This window comes from Sarcophilus harrisii, chromosome 3 (genome assembly GCF_902635505.1).
Source record: "Sarcophilus harrisii chromosome 3, mSarHar1.11, whole genome shotgun sequence".
Classification (NCBI taxonomy): domain Eukaryota; kingdom Metazoa; phylum Chordata; class Mammalia; order Dasyuromorphia; family Dasyuridae; genus Sarcophilus; species Sarcophilus harrisii.
This window is the reverse complement of record NC_045428.1, coordinates 430971472-430991995: the sequence shown is the minus strand read 5'-3', so window position 1 is coordinate 430991995 and position 20524 is coordinate 430971472. Positions and strand designations below refer to the sequence as shown.

General features: G+C 34.8%; 1 protein-coding gene and 1 long non-coding RNA gene across 2 annotated transcripts in view; one reads left to right on the top strand and one right to left on the bottom strand.

Moving 5' to 3' along the window:
* Window positions 1-20524, bottom strand: part of LOC116422995 — a 302761-nt gene that overhangs the window by 225490 nt on the left and 56747 nt on the right. The gene's annotated exons all lie outside the window — the stretch shown is intronic.
* LOC116422998 lies at window positions 2811-4089 on the top strand. Its single transcript, XR_004233485.1, has 3 exons — window positions 2811-3073; window positions 3212-3313; window positions 4014-4089. It is a non-coding gene; the product is annotated as an uncharacterized LOC116422998 (long non-coding RNA).

The window sequence follows — 20524 nt, the reverse complement described above, 5'->3', positions numbered from 1 at the left end:
AAACAGAGCCAGGTTTGCTAACTAGTAGATTCATTAACAAGTCAAAGAACTATAACAGAATAAGGCAGCTTCTTCTGGACCTAAGTCAGGACATGGTATACAATATTTCTGTTTTGTTAGATCAACTTTGGGAGGGCTTAGCGGGGCACATCCCCTCAAAATAACCTGTCTAAATGGACATGGCCAAGCTATTATCACTTACCTGGCAATGTGTATGCAATGAATCCTACCTTTGGTCAAGGTCCAAAGGGTGGTAAATTTTCTAGTTCTCTCCTCTCAAATGATACAATATTCATAATACGCTTAGTATAGTACATGGCACATAGTAATCAGCACATGATAATTATGCCTTTCTCCCTTCCTAAGACTCCCAAGAACCACTTCTGTGGAGTTGGAGGAGGATCCACATGTTCAAATAAGAAGGTAAAGGGTCCAGCCTAGCAGTCCTTCCCAATGAAGAGACAAATGAAGGTTTAAGTATTCTGTCTGCTTTTCCCATAAATGTAGTATTCAATTTCCTTTTTTTTTTTTTTTTTTTTTTGATTCATAAAAGTAGTTGTCATATATCATGACAACTCTAACATGACTTAAATTGATCCAGGTTAAAATGTGCAATATAAAATTCATTAACATATTTTTTGCCAAGATATCAGTGAGTAGACATTTCTTCACATGATTAATACATCAATATTGTCTTGTAGTCTAATTTAGAGGTGCTGTCTTGAATTGAGATGTTCTATGAAGGTCTAAAGAAAATTTAAGGTGTTAGCATGCACAGCCTTGTGACAAAAGTCTTGAAGGCAAACACAAGAATAAAAGTTGTATTTGGTAGATACTTTGTACATTTGGCATTGTTCATCTATCCCATTCCAAATTTATACTAATTGCCAAGAATTTCTAGATCATAACTCAATAAGCCCTAAGGGCAGGATGTTAAGTAAAACAAACCACCTTTTCGAAATGGAGAGTTTCTCAAAGAGTTGAGCAACTGGGAAAATGAATAAATATAATGGAGAAAAACACTAAGATCACATTTCCCCTAAAATGCTGATCTTGTGCAATTATTTAGTAATAAACGATTTCTAAATAAAGCTCTTGTTTTCAAATATTCATGCTAAATAAAATAAAATTCCTGAATTGGTTTGATTGCTTTAGTATTAAAGAGACTGCCAATTTTTGAAACCCAGCTAAGGATTCTCTAAAATAACAAATGAGGTTTTAAAGTTTAAAATGGCACTTTCTAGGTCAGGTGTTTTTGAATTTACGTAGTTCAGTTGTGTTTTTGTGGAGAAAAATAAAAGAGAGGCAAAACCCAGCTCTATAAGGTTTCCATGAAGCTTATACTAGTGAACAATATTGCCTGCTACACACAATGATAAAAAATAACACAACCCTGAACATTTACACTTTATGATCCCAAAAGACAGAAATAGGAGAAAATCTATTTTAGTTATTAGGACACCAGTGTTGGCACTCCAAGATATAAGTCCTACCTCTGACACATAGCATTGGATGACCATAAGCTAATGATCAGTGCTGATGGGAACTAGTTGTAGAAAAATGTTGATTTATGTGGATGGACAAAATTTCCATTCAGGGAATTCCCAATGTAATGAAATTACAGGTTTGGACCAACCCTTCCCATGAAAGAGAAAAAGATTGTTACTAATATCAACTACTCAGTGAATGATATTTTAAAGAGTTAATTTTATCTGGAAAGATTTACATTAATTGATAAAAAGTGAAGTAAGCAGAACCAGAAGAATATTGTACATAATAACAGCAATGTTGTATGATGATCAACTGTGAATGACTTAGCTCTTCTCAACAAGATAATGATCCAAGACAATTCCAAAGCATTGATGATGAAAAATGTTATTCACTTCCAGAGAAAGAACTGATAGAGTCTTGAAGCAGATTGGAGCATACTATTTTTCTTTTTTTTTTCAAATTTTTTTATTATAACTTTTTAATGACAGTACATATGCATGGGTAATTTTTTTACATTATCCCTTGCACTCACTTCTGTTCCGATTTTTCCATTCCCTCCCTCCATCCCCTCCCCTAGATGGTAGGCAGTCTTATACATGTTAAATATGTTATAGCATATCCTAGAAACAATATAAAGCATACTGTTTTTCATATTTTTTGTTTTTATTTTTATTCTTTTTCTTTTTTTTTCCATAACATGACTAAAGTGAAAATGTTTTGCATGATTATACATGTATAGTCTATAATCAAATTACTTATTGTCTCAGGGAGAAGGGAGGAAAGGAAAAGAAGAAAATTTGAAACTTAAAATATTAAAAATGTTAAAAATTGCTTTCACATATAATTAGGAAGAAGTAAAATGTTATTCTAAATAAAAAACTTAATTTTAGAAGTATGGTTTATTTATGTAAAATGTAACTAAGCTGTGTTTTTTCCTCACATCTGTCAAACTAAATGTCAGTTTGCTCAAGAATTCTTATATTGGGGACAAGGATAATGACTGATGAAATTTTCCCAATAGTGTAGAACCTTGCATAATTCCATGTGTGTTGGTTTTATTTACTGATTATCATGGGAAAAGTTCTTGTGTTTAATAACTCCACAAGGAATTCTCTGGATGCAGAGGGTGGCAGACTGCATATAATGCTGTGTCTGCAGTTAGAAATATTTGAATTCAAATCCACCCTCAGACATTTACTAGATGTGTGACAAACCACTCGATCTTGGCTTGCCTCAGTTTCCTCATCTGTAAAATGAGGATAATAATAGCATCTACCTCCCAAAGACCAAATGAGATAATTTATGTACCAGTGCCTGGTACATAGTTAGCTATTATTATTATTATTTATTATTATTGTATCATAGAAGGATTAGTATGGCAATGATAATGATGGTTGAATCAGAAAGAAGTTGAGTAGAAGTAGATAAACTTATTTAGAGGTTACAACCATAAATGAGATAAAATTTATAAAGTGCTTAGAATGCCTGGCACATAGTAGGTGCTTAATAAATGTTTGTTTCTCTCCTTTATAGCATCACTCATCTCTGAACAGCATGTATTTCTTCTATAACTCCTCTAAAGGTAAATGATCCTTTTCTACTTGAAACAGAAGGTTTTGCAAGGGTCAATGCTGAAAAATTACCCATGCATATATCTTGGAAATAAAAAGCTATAATAATAATAAATAAAATAAAATAAATGATCTTTTTTTATTTTTAGGGGGAACTGTGTGTATTAATACTGTAAATGAAAAATATTTTTCTGCGATGTCACTGGATTCTAGAATGGATGACATCCTTGGAAACAAGGAGGATGAAGAAGGTGGGTAGTTGAGAGGTGTAAAGAGTGTTATAAAACAATAACCTTAGGATTAGAGATACCAGGCATCATTTATTGAATCCAAAATTAGCCTATCATCTTAGCTCTGCACATAAACTGGAAACCAGGTGCATCTATAATCCCAGTCAAACATAGGAACTTAGCAAGAAGTCACAGAATCTGAATTGGAAAGGACTTTAAAAAGTGTTAACAAGATTGCACATATACAATCTGTATCAGTTTGCTTACTGTCTCAGGGAGGGGAAGGGGAAGCAGGGAGATAGATATAGAATTTAGAACTCAAAACTTTGAAAAATTATTCAACATATGTGTCTGTATATACATATATGTATATACATCTATATGTTTATATAATGGAGGAAAATAGAATATTACCAAAAATAAAAAGAATCTCAAAGACCTTTGTGTTCAACCCAATGAATAATCCTCACAATAGCATTTCCCACAAATAGTCATTCAGATTTCACTTGAAGATATCTAGTGAGTCCATCCTTTTCACTTTTACATTGCTCTTGTTTTTTCTTACACCAAGCCAAGAATCTACCTATTTGCAATCTTCTATCATTTTTTTTTTTTATGTTATCCTTCTTCTACAAGTCAGAGAGGCTTACAAATAGTTGAGGACACCTACCATTCTTCTCCAGGCTAAACAAGTTCAATTTGTTTAATTATTTTTCATAAGGCATGGTCTTGAGGTCCCTCATTATGAAGGCATCATACTTTCATGGAAATCAATGGATCACTATTTCTGTCTACAGGTTAGTACTAACTCCTGCTAAGTTGGTGATCTGCCAAAATCCCTAGATCTTTTTTTCTTCAGAGGAACTGCTATCTAGCTATTTTTATCTCATGTTATACTCAGGAATTTTTTTTAACCCAATTTTAAGACTTTTAAAGTCTAAGTGTAAGGTTAAGTCTATTAATTTTTTTTTTCTTATTCAGATTCTCACCACTATTCTAGCTTGTTTATGTAGCAAGTGGGTAAACTGATTTTGTCACATACTCAATTTCTATCACTACCATTCTTATGCTAATGTGCTTGTGATATTCAATTTGGACAAAGGGGAAATTCTGCAGAGACAGTAACTGATCCTGACCACATGGGCAATATGCTTGATTTACTGTGAGCCATATATTTAGGATCATTATTTATAGAGTTATTAGGATTATTCATTCAAAACTAGACAACTCCTTAGAGGGTATTTATTTTAACTACTTGATTTTATAATCAAAGAAACTGGGGTGCAGGGAGTTTAGTAATTTTCCCATGTTCACACAGGTAGCAATTGGCATCAAAGGATAGAATTGAACCCAAGTCCTCTGACTACCTTTTTCTATTCTACCACAAAAGTATATTTTGGTTCCCTAATAAATGCTTTTGGTATTTAAAGTGTGTTTGCTTATTATTTCTAACATTAGACACTCAAATCAGTTAACAAATGGAGACCACCATTGAGACCTTTTTGGATTCTGACATCCAATGCATTAACTGTCTTTCTCAGATCTATGTTAGCTATACATCTGCTAAAAAAAAAAAAAATGTATCTTCATCTAAAATATTGATAAAATTAAGTAGATGATTTGGTCTTTGAAATAAGAAAAAAAGGTTTTCAACATACAGACATTGAAGAAATGAATGTTTTAATATTTATATGTGATACAGTATTTTGCTTAATGCTTGTCACTTAAATGCTAATTGATTGACTGATTTAAAGGTATAGATAAAAATCTACCCCATACACCATATTTTGTTCTAGTCCCTCTAATTCAGAAGTTCTTTACAAAGTTGGAGGCAAGTGGGGGGAAGGGGAAAAGAGAACAGACAGTTGTTTTTTAAAAAGTATTTGGTGGTACCTATATTTCAAAAGGATTTGTTTTCATTATAACCCCATATACTTTATACATTTAAAAACACAGTTCTGAGGGAGAGGGAAGGAGGAAGCATTTATATGATGTTGCTTGTTCCAGGTACTCTGAAAAGGGTTTTACAAATATTATCTCATTTAATCATTGATATTATAATTAATTCTTAGGTTTCACCAGACTGCCAAAAAGGGTCTATGACACATTAAAATAAGTGATACTGAAGGATATCAGGTAATCAAAATATCTTGGATTAAACTTTATACATTTCTTTCTCTTTATTGATTGATTCAAAGAGAAACTAAAAAAAAAAAAAAAAAGAAATGCTTTTTTGAGATTTTGAAATTAGTGTTTGCCAAATGAATCAATTCTTCTTCTTCTGGTTACTTTGGCAGACTCAATAGTGGAAGTAGCCTAAATTCTTTTTAAGAATTTAAGAACTCTGAGTAATTTAAACAATACTTAAGTCTGGCTTTAAATATTTGAACTTCTGAGCATTTAGATGGCTCTTAAATTGATTATCTTTGCATACAGAAAAGAGAGAGGAAGAACAGACTCTCATCATGGTACAGAGGGGCCAGCACAATCTGGTACAGCTGGGCCTATTGGAAGAGAAAGCTAGAGGCAATACAAGGGGATATTCTGCTGTTCCCATAGCAACAGCTAGAGTGGTCCCTGGATACAGTCTGGCCATAGCAGCTGTGGGGTGGAAGGCATAACCAAGTCGTTTTTCTGACAGCTGTGTAGGATGGTACCCTAAACAGTGAATAGAGGAGGAACTTAGAATTATTTTATACTCTTCATGCCTCAGAGAATGTAACAAATCACCCGTACAAAGAAAAAACTAGGGAAACTAAGTCTATTCTTAACTCTAGATGTTATATTAGTGATTTGCTTGACCCTGACAGGATATACTATTTTAAAGTTTAACTTTGTGCATCTATTTCTACACACTTTGTTAAATGAAAAGGATTTGGAAGAACTTGTCATGAATACTGATTCTGTTAGATTTCAAGTTATTTTATACAATCTAGCAATACAAGTGGAATTTTCATTTTTATTGCATTGTATTTTCTAAATCTCATTTTGAAGTATTCTGTTTTGATTGAGACTTCTTGTAATCAGCAATCATGGAACCTATATCTAGGATCTCCATGGCATTGAATCTAGAGGGATGTCTTGAATAAGGATGGAAGGGGGAAGCTGTCAAGAGCAATTTTGTGCAAAAGTTGTCAGTTTAACCAAGCTGCTTCCAGTTGTACTAACAGCCTTCTAGAGACTATTGGATGCAACTGAAAGGGGACTTTGTATGGTGCTGACACTACCTTTTAGGGACATATCAGAGACTGAAAGGATTCTATTTCATACCAATTTAAGTAGTAAGGGAACCATAAGGAATTTCTGCTTGGAGAAGTGAAGTGGAAAGGTAGTTGGGGATGAAGAAGTTCTTGATACTGGAAGTCCTTTTCTGGGCAGGGACAAATGCCACTAATGACCTAACTAACACAAAAGTAGAAAATGAATTGATTAACTGTGGAAAGTCTGATAAAAAAAAAAAGCAATAATACCCCTGCTTATGGAGCCTCAGTAGCAATCAATCAAAAACTAATCTATTAACTTTGGTAAGCACTTACTATGTGACAGTCACTGTTCTAAGCAGTGGAGTCTGGATTTAGCAAATGATAGCAAAACCCAGCAGCTGATTTCAAAGCAGCTTTGTAAAGAACAAATAGGAGCTTCTGGATTACCACCCGTCTACTTGAAATTGAGCCACAATGAGAAAGGGAAATAAAATAGCAAGAAGAATTTTAGAAATAGAGAATTCCAGATAGGCTACAATCTTCAGAGTATGAGTCATATGAAAAGTATTACTTCTGGGAATTTGTGTGCAGGAAATTGTACCTTTTGTCATGAGAGGAGTTTCCTCTATTTATTTTCCTATTCTCTTATAGTTAAAAGCCTTGCTAATTGATGGCTTTAAGACAATTAATGGAGAATGCAGTGGATAGGGACTTGAGTTGTATTTGAATAATTATGATTACAAAAATCACTGCAAATTGGATCTGTTGTAACAAGGGACACCAGAATCTCATGGGATGAATATTACATGGACATTCATCCACTATGGAGAATCTGAAAGTATCCCTAATAATGAAATGTTTTTCAGTTGAAAGTCTTCTGAAATAACTTGGCTTTTCTAGCCTCAATCCCCATCATCAGAAACATCTTCAAGGTAGTAAAATATATGGCCTAAAAATTGCATAGGAGTATATATTCCCTATCTTCAGATTGGCAAGAGATCTGGACCCTGTAGGGCAATGTCAGAGGAATGAAGGAAGAATGTAGGAGAAATGTTTTGAAGATAAAATTGACAACAGTTGGCAACAAATTGAAAATGTGGAATGGGACATAGTGAGGATTCAAGAATGACACCTGGTTGTGAGAAAGATGGTGGTATATTTTGGAATACTAGGGAAGTTAAGAAAATGAGCTTTTTAGGAGAAAGAAAGTTAGTTCAGTTTTAGATATGTTGAATTTAAGATTTTTGCTGGATAGCATGTTTGACATATTCAATAAGCAGGTGGAGAAGGGAGACTAGATTAAGAGATGGTTGGGGCTCCACAAATAGATCTGAGAAATCATCAGAATAGAGATGATAACTTAATCCATGGCGGTTGATGAGATTACCAAGTGAAATAGTAGATAGATGGAGAGAAGGGAGTCCAAGACAGAAACTTGAGACATTCTTGGTTATCAGGTACGGTCTAGATGAAGAAAAGGAAACTGAGGAGTATTTAGAGTTAAGAGTAAGATTCATTGACTTGCCCAGAATCACACAGTTAATAAATGTCTGAGGTCATATTTAAACTGAGGGACAGTTAGGTGGCACAATGGAGAGAGTGTCTGGCTTAGAGTCAGGAAGACTCATAGGAAGAACTCTTCCAGAGTTCAAAATCCGGCCTCAGGTACTTACTACTATTTGTGTGATTCTGGGCATGCCATTTAAATCTATTTGTCTCATTTTCCTCATCTGTAGATAAGATGGATAAGGAAATGGCAAACCACTCACAAAGAATGGGGCACCCACTTCAGATTTCTATGATTATATGTACACATAATTGTACATGTCATATACATGAGTATAAAGTCCATGAATGAAAATGATATGAGATAAAACTGGAAAAAATAGAAGAGAATATACAGACCCTCGAATATTAAGCAGAGGAGTTTGATCTTTTCTTGGTAGACAAAAGGGAGCAATGATTTTTGAACATGGTATGTCATGACCAAGTCTATATTTAGGCAGGTAGGTAATACATTGGGTAAAGTCCCAGAGTCAAGAAAATCTGAGTGTAGAGCCTGAATTGAGGGATGTCAGGGTAAAAAGAAGAAAAGGAGAAGTAAGATTTATTGCTGAAGTGGAATAGACAAAAGCCGGTCTACTCATGCGAAGTTAAGGAGAGGAAAAAGTCAAAATAGCATCAAAGCTCGACTAGGCGAATGATGGCTCCACAAACAGAACTGGTAAAGTCAGGAGAAAGAGCTGAATTAGGAGGAGAACTTGGCTTTGGACAGGTTGAGTTTGAGGAATGAGTGGGAAAGTCAGTCCGAGATTTCCTGTACAGACAGTTGGAAATGCATGCCTGAATACCATAATATGTTTACTCATTCTACAATTGTTGGAGATTTAGTTCCCTTTTCAGTTTTCCTATTTTATGAATAAGATGGCAGTAAACATCTCCATAAAGATAATTCTTTTCTTCTTTTTAATTACTTCTTTAAGAGAATAATGGGATCAAAGGATCAAAGGGTAAGATCCATTTTATGACTCTTGCCATATACTATTAGAGTGTCCTCTCCCACCTGGCACAAATCAGGGACCAGGTGTGGATTGAGAGAGGGGCCCAGCACGCTATCTAGAGCTAGAATTGTCTGCCAGGGCCTGGAGGGAAGAAGTCAAAAGGGAACCCCAACATCTCACTACCAGGTAAACAAAGAGTCCATAAACAATCCCCTGACAAGATCACAGCTTATTAGTATGCTAACAAAGCTAATATTTGCTGCCCCTAGATCTCTGTTTCTGATGGATAGCTGACTCCTGTGTACTCAATGAGCCATATTTACATCTAGACCCTCACTAACAGAGACAGCAGCCAGAGACCATCCCATGCCATCTAGGTAACCATGCAATCTTTAGTATGAAGGGTTTTCAATGTCAGATTTTAGTTGAAAATTTTCTATTTTTGTTATTTTAATACAGCATTTTTCCCATGCCTTTCTATCTTCCCCTCATGGAGATGAAAAAAAGAACAACAAAAACAACCCCAAATCTTTGTAACAAATAAGCATAGCCAAGCAAAACAAATTCCTGCATTGGCCATATCCAAAATTTGTCTCATTCTGTATCTTGAATCCATCACCTCTGTCAGAATTGGATAGCATGTTTTAATGCAAGCTAAATACAAGTCATATTTGATAAATATAAACAATAGCAAAGATTCCCCCGCCATACCACTCTCCCCCAAAGTTTATGCAATCTTATACTGCATTGAGAGGCATGATAGCTCTATTTGACTCTGCCCTAATCAGACCACATCTGATGGAGTTCAGTTCTGGGTGCCATATTATAAGAAGGATATTGTGTCAGTTAAAAGGAGAATATACAAAGAAAGCAACTACAATATTCAAATTCATTCTATTTGAGGGTCTATTAAAAGAATAAAGAATCTTTAGTCTGGAAAAGAGAAGACTTAGGGTGGATGTAATATTTGTCTTCTGACATCTGAAGGACAATCACAAGAAAAAGAGATTAGATTTTGTTCTTGCTAGGCCATAGAGGACCAGAACTAGGGGAAAAAGGTGGAAATTTCAGAGAAGCTTAACTTGATTTTACATTAAAAAAAAAGTTCCTAACAACTAGAATTATTCAAAACATAAAAGGGCTATCTTGGGAAGTAGTTTCCCCATCTTTAAATAAAAGCTCCATGCATTGTTATATTCCGTTTAAAAAAATATATTTTATTTAGTATTTTTGAATACCCAATGTCTCTGCTAGTCTTTTCTCTCTTTATTCCATTATCTATATACTTGTCAAAATAATCAGTATAAGTCTGATCTTGTCACATCTGCTCAAAAGCCATCAGAGAGTCTCTAATTCCTCTAGGATAAATACAGATTTCTCAACCTCTGATTTAAAGCTCCCCACAATCTGCTTGCAACCTGCCTTTTTTAGTTTCATAGACTCCAAACATGACACAAACTATACATTCCATCTCCTATCTCCTTGTATTTGCATTAACATTGCCCTATACATAGAATTTAGACAAAGATTTGGAACAAAGTAAACTGGTAGCTCAAGAACCAAAGTTAAGTATATGTTATGGGCTTATTCCAAATCTGTTTCCTCACTCTGTGTTGAAACTAAATCTTAACAAAAATTAAATTTAGAGTGGAAGAATCATGATGTGATAGATAGAACATGGCAAGTCACTTATGCATTGTAAGTCTCAATTTCCTTGTCAGTAAAAAATGAATAATATAGCACTCATTTCACAAATTTGTTGTGAGAGTCAAATGAGATAATATAAAGAACTTTGCAAATTTTAAAGTTTATATGTAGGTTTTTATTGTTGTTGTTGCTATTAAATCTCCATAGAAGTGCTCATTGATAAAGCAGCACTTATTTAAAAAAAAAACAATAACCCAACAACAGTAAATTGCCAATATTAAATTATCAACATTTAAATTTGAATTGTTACCACTTTGAAAATTTTAAAATATGTGAGACTCAATTGGAATTGGACCCAGGCCACGGTTTAGATTGTTTGGGTCAGGTGACAAGTGATTCCACAAGGTGGAAAAGTAATCAGGAAGGTCTCATGATAGATAGATAAACTACCTATATGTAAACTAGAGAGATTATATACTTGTATGTTATATATTAGTTCATAAGTCATGGGTGAATGACTAGAAAAGTTGGAAGTTGGTATCAAGGAGGCCCAGGAAGGTTTTTGGACAAGTAAACTGAAGGCACTTTAGTCTTCATCTAATCAAACTCTCTCACTTACAAAGATAATTGATTTGCTCAAGTTCATATAAGTAATAACTGATTGGGGTCAATATTTGAAACCAAACCCCTTGAGACTAAATCTAGTACTCTTTTCACTTTACTACAATGACATTCTTGAAGGAAACCAAGAAATGTTCAGATAGGCAAGAGGAGCATTGCAACAAAACAATTAAGTGATAAGTTAATATTCAGGTAAATTCTGAAGTTGACCACAGGGAGATAAGGCAGTGGGAACTCAGCCAGAGAAGTTGCAGGCCAGAAGTAGATACTACAAGAACAGGAAACCAAGGATGAAGGAAATATGGGTTAGAGTTTCAAACCAAGTACTTCCCTACAAGTGAATAAGACCCAAGAACATTTGGATTGTAAAGTGGAGAATTTTGTTATTGTGAACAAAGTAAAAGTCTCATCTCTGTAAATAGTATTCAAAGTCATGGTATGGCCAACAGCAAAAATGGTCCTGGATTTTTAATTCTCTCCTGTGTAGGAAACATGTTGATTCCAGGACAGAATCATAACTAGGACGTGGTGACTGGGACATTGTCTCAAGATGCCAAAGTCAGAGGGCACTGAATTTAAAGAGTTAGGATACCACTTGCATTCTTTTAGCAGTGTAGAAATTAAAAAAACACTTAGCACCTGGTTAGCAAGAATAATTAGATAAAGTAGGTCACCAATTTTCATTACTGTCACCTCCCCCTCCCCATGTCTTATGCTGGTGTTCCAAATTCAGTATTTTCCTACAGGGCATTTTTTATGCCCCCAGCCTTTTCCTCCAACTAAGAATACTATTTAAATTACTCACCTGGGTATATAGCATGAAGTTCTTGTTGTGGATGCAAAAATTCCTACTTATGGTTCTGTCCAAGGGCCTCTTGTTAAGCTACATCTATAGGTGAGTGTTGTGTGTTCAGTTAAAGAGATAAGACAAGTGGGATCCTCATTGGGAGTTGGAATTATAGATTTTTTTAAATTTAAATTAATAGCCAAAATTTCTATGTCTGTTCTTTCCTAGGGATGCACTTTCATGGAGCCTTGTTTAGAAGAGAAAATAGAACTTCTGGTCATCTTTAAAACAAGGACAGTTCTATTTAGGGCCAAATTTAGAGTATGACTACAATAATATTTAAATGGCACTTTGTACCTTTTAAGATGGGAGTTTTACTCTGCAAAAGCCTATAAATGAACCAATGCATATCTTGTGATATTATATTGTGAATTATGTTGTTTCTATCATTTATCTATTTTAAATTTCACAATAGAGAGGCAAGTAGCAAGATGAAATTGTGTTTATAATAAAAATGTAGTGAGGAGTCAATTTTCCTAATGCTCTCAAACTCATAAAAAGGATAGAAATGAAGCAGAAAAAAAAAATGCAGCTACCTTTTTAAAATGGCTTTCTGAACCCTGAAGAACAAGGGAATTGCAGTTGAAAATCAATACTATCTCATTGCCTCTGTCATTGGCCCCATTCTTTCAGAAATGTTATCTTACTTATCTTTGTAAATCTTTAACTTGCCTTTAATGCAGCAACAAACTTGAGAGTCTGCAAAAGGCTAAGATAACTAATACAGGATCCACCTCACTTGGTTGTAAACTGAAGAGAAGTCACAAACAGGGTTTCAGAAAATGAAAGTCTTTTGTTTTATTGTATAGGCCTGAAATTGAGCCCTTATTTATTCTTCCCCATTTATATAACTGCTGGATATTTGTAATAGACCTCACAGTTGTTTTTATTAGCTATTTTTCCCAGCAGTTCCATGAAGCAAGTTCTTGCTGTCTGTATCTAAGCTCTGGGATAGCAGGGGAATGAAGTGACTTTTCCAGACTCCCACAAGTGCATGCAGCAACTGCAGATCCAAGTTGAAAATCTGAGACCCTGAATTGCTGACCCCCTGGTTCTTTAGTCACACATTTTCCTTACTGTCCTCAGACTTATTTCTATTTGTTTCAATGAGACTAGTTCCACTCAGCAACTTGTTCCATTGGCAAACAGTTACTCTACTCTCTTTTCTTTCTTCAAACTTTAGTCCCTTTTTTGTTCTCCCTTCTTTCCTCCCCTGATTTTCTCTTGAGTTTAGAGAAAGTTGAATTTCCTGATACTTATTACAAATTGTCCTGCTGCTGCCACAGCATATTTAATCCCATCACTTCCTTACCCCAAATACCCCCTGTAATTCTTCAGCAAAGATGCAGACCAGTCATTCAACAAGATTTTATCATTTGTTTTGAACAATACTTTAATACTTGGATATACAATCTACCCACCCTTTGGTGACTTATATGTCATGCCATACTTGTCCAAGGACCGGTTCTCAAAGGTTGGGGGAGAGAAGGGAAACCAATATTTTTTCTGGTTGGGGGGAAGGAGTCAGGAATGTGGAATTTTCTCCCACCCACCATGATCTAAAATGGGCTTCGCCTATATAAAAACATGCTAAAACAGATTGTACAACTCAGTTTTACATCCAAGTAGCCCCCACCAAGAATCTAAGAATCCTACAGTCTCAGTTATTCTCCACCCTCTTTCACCGGTCTCATTTGGCTGGGATACAGCAGATGCAAGAGAGGAATGTTTCTTCTTTATTAAACCTTCCTCTCTTTGTTTCTCTGCTGAGGCAGTACAATGCCAGGTTCCCAAGGTAGACTGATCCTTATCTTCCTTTCCTAGCAGAGATAGGCAATTCGCTTGGCATTCGTTATGAATCAGTTGAGATATGAACAAGCATATTTGTTTATATTTTTTTCTTGGCTTTGTCTAGGAGAGTCAAAGCTGCTGCTGTCATTCCAGCATGCTTCATGAAGAGATCAGAAGATGATTAGTTAGCACTGGGAGTGTGCACCAAACAAATAAAAGCCTTTATGAAATTAGAAGGATGGAGCTGTTTTTATTCACTTCTCAGAATGAGTTTTTGAAAGATAAAATATTACATGTGTTTCTGTTGGTCACCTAAGACATTTTAATGTACTTGGGGAAAAAAATAGAATGATAATAGAAACTGGTATAAACTTGGTAAGACCAAGATGAACCTCAGTTCTGATGCCTACTAACTGCAAGACCTCAGGAAAATCATTTAATCACTCTGCTTCTCAATTTCCTCATCTGCAAAATGGGGGCAGGTATTTGAATTTTCTCTCTTAAAGGGTTGTCATGAAATGCTATGTTTAAAGTGCTTTGTAACCATGGATCCTGATCTTTAAATAATCCTACAGCTTTCACACAGCTCTTAATATATAGAATTTGAGCTTTACAAGAATTCCATGAGGCAGGTCTGACAGATTTTATTATTGCCACTTTACAGATGAATTAACTGAGGCTCAGAGAGGTTAAAAGAGTTTGTTCATGGTCATAAATCTATATCACTGAAGAGAAGTAAGGGAAGAATGGAATAGAAGGAAAACAAGCAAGATGATAGTTTGGTCTTGATAAGGAGAAGTATCATCTCTTCCTCTAAAAAGAAAGGATGGTAAGGGGATTTCAAATCCCCTTAACACTTCCTAGCTGTGTGATCTTAAGCAAATCACTTAACCCCAATTGTCCTAGCCCCCCAAAAAGTTATTCCATTTCCTAATTTCTCTATCTACTTATAGTGCTATTAATTGTTCCTGTTACTCAGCCTCAAAATGTGGAAGTTGTAATTGATTTTTTTTCTTTTTTCGAAAAAATATATGCAAATAATGCTAAGTGCCAAAGGTGGAATTTGAACCCAAGACTTCTTGATTCTGAAGCCAGCTCTGAGATCCATTAGGCCTCTCTCTTTCCCCCAAATTGCTCCCTATATGTGTGCTAATTTTACATCTATGTTCTCTCTCACTTCCATGTTCTTCTTTCATCATCACCATCACTAGATTCATGTGGTAATTACTACTCATCTTCACTACTGTGATAATATCCTAATCAGTATGGTACTATATTATTTTAGAATTCCCAAGTGGATCCCCACTGCCTACAGAAAACATTTTTCAAACAGCTTAACTGACCCTGAAGACCTCTTGAAATCTGGTTTCTACATTTTTTTGCTAATTCTCCCTGCGATATATTAGGGGAGAAAATTGACTGCTCTTTGTAGAGGGCCAGAACTCTGAAGAAGTATACTTGAAACAAGGTGTTAACTCAGTGGAATTGATGATATGATGGTTCTCTAGTTTACATATATATTTAGTACTGAGTGTGGTGATGTAATGGTTCTCTAGTTCACACATATTCAGTATGCTATAATGATGTAATTGTATGAAGGTATATAACGGCTGAGAAGGACTGGAAAAGAGACAGTCTATCTTTGACCATTCTCCTGGTGCTCTCCTGCCTTCATCACTTCTCCAGCTAAAGATCAAGGCCTGTCAGAAGGACCTCCAGAAAGCTAGCCCGAACATTACATCGGTTCTCCATCTTGACCTTTCCAATCTCATTGGCTTTGCTTACAGATTCCTGGTAACTGGATCAGTGATCCTCTCTCCCAACCCCTTACCCACATCATTTTCAATTGTAATCTTTCCTTTCTTTCAAAACTCCACTTAGATGCTTTGTAGAGTTTCCTTACTTCCAATTCAAAGGTAATTTCTCTTCAAAAGTCAGAGATTTTGTAACATTTATATATTACCTTGTATTACAATTCTTTGTGTTTCTATATTACCTCTCCTGTTAGATTTTAAGCTCTTTGAGGGCAGAGATTTGGAATGAACTGGATTTTCAGTGACCCCTAAAATATCAACATATGCTTAAGTGAATACCAAATGCCAAAGAGCCATGAACTTGTAATGGGCTGGTTGGTATGGACACAGAGTGACTATTAACTTTGAAGCAACACTTACTATTTAGTCATTTTATAGGATGGAAAATTGATGGAGGGGAACTCAGGGAGTCTGTTTAATTTAGAATTCTTTATTTAGAATGCTTAGACTATCTTCATTCAGGTTCAATTTTCCATCTGAGTGGCTAGCTAGTATGAGTGGATTTACATTCCAATGTTTCCTTCTCAATGCTAGGACACTCACAGTCACTTTTTGGGACAGAAAATATAAAGATTTCCAAGTATTTTCTTTCCTGACTTAGGCTCCTCTGGACATATTCCAGAACATCTGTAGAGAATGTGTTGAAATAGAAACCTTTGTCCAACTTTACCATCAGAAAGCCAGTTAGTATAATCACCAAAGCTTGCCAGCATTGTATTTGGTAGAGAAAAAAATTAAAGAAATCTTAACTATTAAACCTCTCTAGAAAATAATTGATGTCATTATTTTATCTTCATTCATGGTTATATTTATTGAAATAAGAATCCTATTTCAGTATCTCTATCAAGGCCTAAGACCAGTTGAAAATTGATAGCAGGAAAGTAAAGAAGGAATACAGTGAATTATAAAGATCATTGGATATAGCATCAGAGGACTTATAATTGAACCCCAGCTTTGTCTGTGTCACCTTTGGAAAGTGACTTAGACTTTCCCTCAACTATAAAATGAAGAAGTTGAATTAGATGACCTTAAAATTCTTTCTTGCTACTTTAGTAACTTACATGGGAAATATTACATGTCCAAGATAGCCATTATGATATTATGGGTTCTTTTGAATTGTCATATATTTTATTTTTTGATGATCTTACTCCCAAATTTTGCCCTGCAGAAAGAAATATTTTTATGATAAAGGAAGGTAAACATTTCTGTCATCAACTATTATTCTTTCTTCTCTTCCTCCTCTTTCTTCTTCTTTCTTTCTTTCTTTCTTTCATTTTTTTTTTTTTTTGCTTTAATATTGAGAGGTTACCCTATCAATAGCAACTAGAAGAGTTGGAAGCCTGCAATATCCCTTGTGACAAGCACTACAACTTATATCTTTCATAAGATTAAATTTGTCTTATTAATATAAATTCTTTTAGAATTGTATTTTCCTACCTGGATTAATAAAGATAGCTTTATATATATATAAAACAATCATGACACTAGATTTGAGGGGAATAGGAGATTAAACCAATAAAAGAAAGAATCAATAATAATTTTGATCCCTTTATTTGAATTTTTTTTCCTTACTGCCTTAATAAGAAGCTTAGCTGAGTTGTAGTATTCCCAACTACCAAATGTATTTAGGCCTTTTCCACATATAGTTTAATGTTTCACACTCCAAAATCAGTATTATAGCATAATTGAAGCAAGTGGAGGTTGCATAAATGGAAATTTATGGAAGGATAAGCATACTTTGTCATATACTTTTGGTAAAGTCTCATTACTTTCTACCTGACAGGATACTATTTCCTTGTATTATAAATGTTTCTTCTCAACAAGAATGCAGTCCCTCTGTCTGGTAGAGAAATTATGGTAACCATCTGTAGAATTGGATAATGATTAATTATATAGTTGCCTTGACTGTTTAGAATATTCATGTCACAAACTTTCTATTCTAAGAAGTTACCACTTTTCCGTATAATAAATACATTTCAGAATCTTCCAGTATGATCTCAGTTTCCAATGAAAACAAAAATTACAGGAACTAAGTCAAATAAACAATTGCCAAAAGGACCTGGGAAAATTTATCATTAGCACTAGACAATGTGAAATCATTCAATGGCCATGTTCCTGAGAGTAAGTATAGAAGGTCAAATATCACAGGTGCTAGACAGTTACAATTCATTGAATGTGCTGGTTTTGGTTTGAACATTCTCCAGATACTCAGGTTAGCTCCTATTAATAGCTGTGTACTGAATTGTAAATGACATGTATGATATACAATGCTTGATAATGTCAGCTCAATTGCACAACTTTTCTTTAGAGTTTTTAACTCTTTGGATCATCCAGAAAGTCCTGGTCTTCTATTTTCCATTTATTATTTTAAAAAGCTTCCTAATACTATTTGCCAAAATATTTACACATTTCCTTAGATCATGATACCTTCCTCCATATGGCATATGAGTAGAATCAGATGATGTCCAAACTTTAGACACCACTATTTTAAATAAGTGGATTGTTCAAATGTCTTTTGTCTTAAAAGGATACCCAATGCACAAAGAGAAGTACAGAATAATGGTCTTATAAATTCAAATATATGTGTCATTTTTAGGAATAATTTCAAAAATAAGGTACATTTATATACTGTATTAAGGCTTGTAAAGTGCTTTACAAATATTATCTCATTTTATCTTCACCACAGTTCTGGAAGATAGATATCATTATTACATGCATTTTTGAGGTTAGGAAATTGAGACAGAGGCTAAGTGACTTGCCCAGCATCATATAGCTAGTATTTAAATCTGAGGCCAGATTTAATTTCAGGTCTTCTTGATTCTAGATTCAATGATCTCTAGCCAGATAACTGGCTCTAAAAATAAATCTAGTATTTATATAGAGCTTTATAATTTTCAAAATCCTATATATAGTCTATCTCACTTGAGATAGCATACTATCCTTATAACAATCCTGTGAGATAGAGGCTATTCTAATCTTCATTTTACAGAATAGGAAATTGAGGGTTTGGATACTTAGGGTTCTTTCTTCTACAATACACATTATAACATTCAGTTTATATGTTTGTTTCAGATCTGGATTTCCTGGTGTGTATATTTTCTGCTCCAGTCTATATCTAGACTGACAACTACCCTATGACATAGTTTTAAATTGTTTTTGGAGATCACTGGGAGGACATTTTATTAGCCCAGAGTTAAAGCCAGCATGTGTCAAAGGCAAGATCTTATACCCAGGTTTTCAGGGTATGTTTATATTGCTACATATTACTATTTACATATAACTTAATAATCAGCCTAGAAGAGTCACAATCATGAAAACTCTATAACTGAATTTGTAGAAAAAGACCAGAGAATTCTTAGAAGAGACTCAATAGCCATCTTCATCTATGAGAAGGGTTCTTCCATGAAAAGTACCTTGGACTCAGGTGGTGGGACTTGAAGCAATGGGTACAAATTGTGAAGGGGAAAATTTAGGCTTGATATAAGAAAAATCAATCTTCCTGATAGTTAGACTTCTCCCCACAGTTAAGGTCCTAGGGAAGGTAGTGGGTCCCCACAGTTTGAACTCCTCAATACATTGACCATGTATTGGACATGTGGTAGAGAGGATCATGCTTCAGGTTGTGACTTTTGAGGTCCCTTTCAATTCTGAAACTCCTGCGATGTTAACAAGTGGAAGATGAGCAATTACTTCTTTGTCCAAAGTCCTGCAGAAACTCTACAACAAATATGAAAATACTGGAGGACTCAGCAATTTTGCCCTGTAACCTACAATACTATGAGGAAACGCATCTCACTCTTCTGTAATGCACTTTCTTCAGGGTTTCTGTATAACCTCTGTACACACAGTGACACAGAGAAATATTAACATTGTGCTTGTTTTTCTCATTTAGTCAGATGGATTCTTTAGACAGTCTAAACACAGTTTTTTTTTTTTTTTTTATGGCGAGAACAAAACTACATTTGATGATCAAATGATAGTTTTAACGGATTGAAGAGTGTTTCCGTTAAAGGGTAGCTGAGATGTAAGCAGGGACTGTTTAAATAACCTTGTTTCCCTCTTAACTTGTATCAGCGGGTTAGAATTCTAGTGTAGCATATTCATGCTCCAACCTGATTATATCCTTGAGCTAAGATTCTGAGTGCCATCAACCCATGGCATCTGAGGGCTTTTGCTAAAGACATGTCAGAACTCCCTGAAAATACAAATCACTCCATAAATTCTAGACTTACACAACACCCATGACCTCATCGCTGAAATATGTCTTAATGATCTGGTGAGTAGAAGCCTTCAGTAAATGCATTGAATGTTTCACATTGTTATCAGTGGGTGTTCCCTAAAGTTTATGAGTAATGATAGAGCCAGGCTAATTCTCAAGTAATCAGTATCAGCAAAGTGAAATCTGCAGAGTTTGAATTATGGAATGAAATAATCACCTTAAAGATTTTCTATTCCTATGATCCGCTACAGAAGTTTTTTAAAAAATGTCTTAAAATAATTTTGTGCTCTTTGAATTTTTGCCATGATTTCCCCCCCTCTTCTTTCAATCTTCTTTCAATCAGTCTTTTCTTCAGTATGTGGAGCTTCTGGTGTGGTTACTCCCTCAGCTGTGGGGACTAGCAATTTTTCTACAACTTAAGTCTTCAAGAGGTTACCTGCAGCCCTGACTAGAGAAGTCTTGGCCATTGTTACAAGGGCAAGATTTAAGTTCAAGTCTTCCTAATTCCAATGACAGTCTTCTATTTGCTATACTAAATATCCTTTCAATACATATAAGCACAATGATAATTAGTACAGTTATTTAAGAT